Raw genomic sequence first — 4,315 nt, forward strand, 5'->3', positions numbered from 1 at the left:
TGTGCATTAACGGTGTGTTGAGATGCATGGGCGGGAGTCTGGACAAGAACACTGCACCCTCTAACAGTGTTTTATCTCTGAGGGTTCAATCACAGGCAAACGTCCTCTTTGGGTCTCTTACAGACATGGTGTTTAATCTAAAAATCATTTATTTCAGGGAGAGAGAGACAGTAGAGTTCCTGTCTCAGGTCTGTGAACCCAGAAACCCTATTGTTCCAAATTAACAGTGAAGACAGGGATGGGATTACTGGACCAGTTACGGCGGCCAGTGGCCTGCACACCTACGTGGAAATGACTGGCGTTTTCTTGGTGACCATTTTGCAGAAAGGGCCAGGCACAACCCTGGATGTTCAGAACTGTGACCCGTTAGTGTTCATCTGTTCGTTTTTGTGAGAGTTGGTCGTGAGTAGGAGAGCTGTGGCTTTGATGGTCAAGGAGCGGGTGCTGTGTAGGAGGAACAGGCCAGAAATAACTGCTGACCCAGCTGCTCGGGGACGCGCAGAGCCAGGGTTCTGAGCTGGGTTAGTGACAGGAGAAGACACGCACCGGGCTTCAGGGTGGAGTCCACCGAAAGCCACACGTTTTACAAGAGGAAGTCTGGAGTTTAGGAGTCCATTTCCTCCTTGAAAACAGTTCCGTAGAAATCGCTGCGTGCTGGGTTAAACCAAGTGACTCGGGGCCTCTAGAAGTTTATGACCGAGAAATCACAGGACAGGGACCGCGTTCCTGAGACATTGTGAAACCGGCCCGCCCAGCGCTTCTCACCCTCAGGGCCCTGAATTCAGTTACTCATTGATAAGCGAACAGAGTGAACGGATTCGTGGAAGCCTAGAAAAAGTATCCCCTCCCCCCTTAAAAAAGAAAGAAGCCTTGCACACGATCTTTGTGCTGTGGGGTTTAAGCGCGGCCCCGACTCTGATGGCACCGGTGGCTTGGGGCTGAACCCTGGACCCCCGCCCGGGGCGCTGGAATGCGCTCGGAGCCCAGGGACTAACCGCTCCTCATAAAGGAGATAAAAACCTGAGGCAGATCACCGGGCAGGCAGCCGACATCCCTCTTGGCTTAGAAAAAAGGTGGAATTCTTTCCCGTTATCCATTACTCCTGGAAGTTTCCCGAAAGCCCATTTGTCCCAGTGCTGCCCGGGACGCGGGGCCGACCCGGGGGGCGCGGAGGGCGGGGGACTGCCTTCCGCCGGGCCCGCCGCTCCGCCCCCTTCTCCCGCCCCCTTCTCTCCCGCCCCCTTCTCTCCCCTCCCGGGCCGGCGCCGCCCCCGGCCCGCCCCGCCCCCTGCCCGCGGACTCTTATTGCCCAGGCGCTCGGGCGGGGCGTCCGGCCTCCGGAGGCACCCCGGCGGGCGCGCGCTCCACGCGGGGCCTGGGCCCGTGGCTCTGAGGGTCCGGAGCGGCGGGGCGCAGCCGGACGGCAGGTAGGGCGGCCTTGCGGACGGGCAAGGGGGGGTCGGTCGGCGGGCGGCAGCCCAGGGCCCAGCCCGCCGCGGCCGGCGGAGTCCTCCGGCCCTGCGGGCGGAGCGAAGCCCGGGCGCCTGGGACGGGGTCGCGGCCAAAGGGTAGGGGACGGCCGTGGGCCGCGGGCAGCCTGCGGGGAGGGCGGCGGTGACCCCGTTGCGCTGCGGGCGGCCGGGGCCGCCCGGCCCTCCCTTCACGCTGCTCTCTGCAGGCGCCGGCGCGCCAGGAGTCCAAGCCGAGGGAGGAGTTGCCGGCCGGCCGGGGGCGCGGGGCCAGGAGGCCGTGCGCTCGGAGCTCAGGGACCCCTGCCGCCCAGGCCTGGCTCCCCGCGGAGTGGGCTGAGGTTGTGGGCGGCGAGTGTGCTGGGTCCGGAGCCGCCCCGAGGCCCCAGCCGAGCCGGGCTCTCTGAACTGGGTCTGAACTCGTCTGAACTGGGTCTCCAGGAGCCTGGACAAGCCCGGGCTGCTTGAGACCTGGGGTCCCAGGGACGGGCAGCGTGGACACACCCTGGCCTGCGCGGCGGGAAGACGCAGTCTCCCTGGTGGCGGGCGCGGGGAAGGCCGCCCCTTCCCATCCTGCTCCACCCTCCCCCTCCCTCACCTCCCCACCCCTCCACCCTTCCCCCACAGCCGGCCTGCGGTGATCCGCGGGCCTCGGACACTGCTGGGCTCTGCCCTGGAGAACGCATTCTTGGTTGGTGTCATGAAGGGTCTTGTCGCAGTAACTGCCACTGCCTAAGGAAGGATCGGTCGTCCAGGGAGTGGATGTTGGTTTGCTTCTGAGCACAATACAAAGTCATCAACTTTTTACTGACTTTTCTCATCCCCAGCGAAAGGCTTTTTCTGCTGAAAAGCTGGTGAGCTTTGATTTAGTGATGAGAGGTTTGGCTGAATTTTGTTTTTTTCCCCGGTCCGTTCTCCCGGGTTTGGTTTAGTAAAAGTAGGCGACCCTGTGCCTTGGAGTGACCAAGGAGTCACTCCAGGGAGTGACTGTATCAGAAATATACCGCCGCCCACTCCAGTGTTCTTGCCCGGAGCATCGCAGGGCGGGGGGAGCCTGGTGGGCTGCCGTCTATGGGGTCGCACAGAGTCGGACACGACTGAAGCGACTTAGCAGCAGCAGCAGCATGTAATCAATATATGATCAACATGCTTTCCAACTTACCCCTTAGCTGTATTTTTATTTATTCTGTTTATTTTGTGCAAAATAAGAGTTACTTAGTGTTTAGTGTACTCTGTTTTGAATATGAGCGAGGAGGGGATGTTGCCTGGGGCCCACACCACATCCCTTAGTAAGAAACTAGGCATGTGAGCGTCCTTACCATCTTGTTGGCCCTGTGAATGCTCTGTGCTCTGGGTGAAGAGTTGGGAGTAGATGATTGACAATAACACAACTTTGTCTTCTGCGGCTGTGAAACCGGTGAATCATAATACTCCGACAGCTGGGCTGGTTAGTAGCCTGCCTGATGGAATGGTGCAATAAGTACACACTCAGTGAGTTCCCAGGTGAGGACACCGACTTGGGGAACAGTAGGTCGATGTCCTAGTTAAAGGAGCCCCGGGGCGCTCCATTATAGGCTTTTGGGCTCTGGGTTTCAGTTGACTCTTATAGTACCGGTGGAATGCCGCCTACCACATTGCATTGCAGTTGATCTTCAAAAGCTTTATTGTGTTATTTTCTCAAGAGCTGTAATCTTTGTATTACTTTTGAGAATAGTTCCTTTATTTTCCCAAAATATTTTCCGTAGACCGTAGTAAGTCTTACACTCTGTTATATTTAAAATCACTCATTATTACTGAATTTTGAAGTATTTCCTAGAAATTATCAAGGAGTCTACATTCCTCAAGATGCTGGAGTCATTATTTTTAAAAAGTTACTAATTCATTCACACAACTATTGACTGTCCAAACAGTTGTTGATTTTCTTTCCCCAGTTTCCAGATTCCATTCACAGTCGTTTGGAACAATGAAGATATGTTTTAGACATTGCCATCTCTTTTGTGTATATTCCATGTATACAGTTTCATATCAACATGTGATGTGCTCTTTCAGCATGTTTCAGAAGATCCAGATAGACACTGGGCGATGGAGGTTTATTTCTCAGACTGCCTACTGTTCTTTAGGTGGCAAAGTAATTCTCTTCAAGAAATGAGGGAAGTAGACACTGAATATACACTACAAAAGTATGTCACTGAGCACATTTTCGTGTGAACATCTTCTTGCGTTCATGCATGTCAGCTTTTTGGAGACACAGGGGAAGCGGAATGCCACCAGATCGTGAAGATGCAGGTTGGTGGACGCAGAGTGGGGCTGGGGCCTTCCCCTCTCTGCCTCCCAGGTTGCTGGCTCTAGAAATGCCCTGCAGGGTTGCACTTGGTTGGGTTTGTCTCCTGGGGCAGCTCTGGTCAGGTTGTGTGGAAGGATGAAGGATGAGAGGTGCTGGGTGAGAGAGAGAGAGCAAGAGCTGGGGCTTATAAGAGAGGCAGGAAGGGAAGCAACAGGAAGGCAGGCCTGAGGGGTCAGGAGGGAGAGACGCCTGCTGACACCAGTACCCTGGACGGCTCTCTGCAGCCCACCAATGACAGAAGGCCCTTTCCCCCTCAGCAGGACATCTTCGCTGCTGGCAGTGCTTTACGGTTGACGGTGATGGGTGACCCTGGCCCTTCTGACTTGCGCGTATGGATCCCAACGACCAGGAGGTGGGCTGAGAATGCGAGTGCGTGCTCACGGCAGCTCCGTGTCAGCCCACCTGGTGCACGGTGGCCCAGCTGCTGGAGTGCCTCCGCTGCAGGAAAGGAAGCATGGCCTGGACTTAGGGAAAGCAGAAAGGCTTATTTGATGGGAAGTGG

At 56.4% G+C, this 4,315-nt stretch overlaps 1 protein-coding gene across 4 annotated transcripts in view; it reads left to right on the plus strand.

Moving 5' to 3' along the window:
• The first annotated feature begins 1,326 nt into the window (after positions 1-1,326).
• The window catches only part of PALLD (palladin, cytoskeletal associated protein), a 73,161-nt gene continuing 70,172 nt past the window's right edge, over positions 1,327-4,315 (plus strand). For all 4 annotated transcript variants that reach the window (XM_040228243.1, XM_040228093.1, XM_040228174.1 and 1 more), the window contains exon 1: positions 1,327-1,427. The gene's annotated coding sequence lies outside the window, so the exon portion shown is untranslated. The remainder of the gene's footprint in view (positions 1,428-4,315) is intronic.

The sequence above is a fragment of the Oryx dammah genome, unplaced genomic scaffold (genome assembly GCF_014754425.2).
Source record: "Oryx dammah isolate SB20612 unplaced genomic scaffold, SCBI_Odam_1.1 HiC_scaffold_1, whole genome shotgun sequence".
NCBI classification, from domain to species: Eukaryota; Metazoa; Chordata; class Mammalia; order Artiodactyla; family Bovidae; genus Oryx; species Oryx dammah.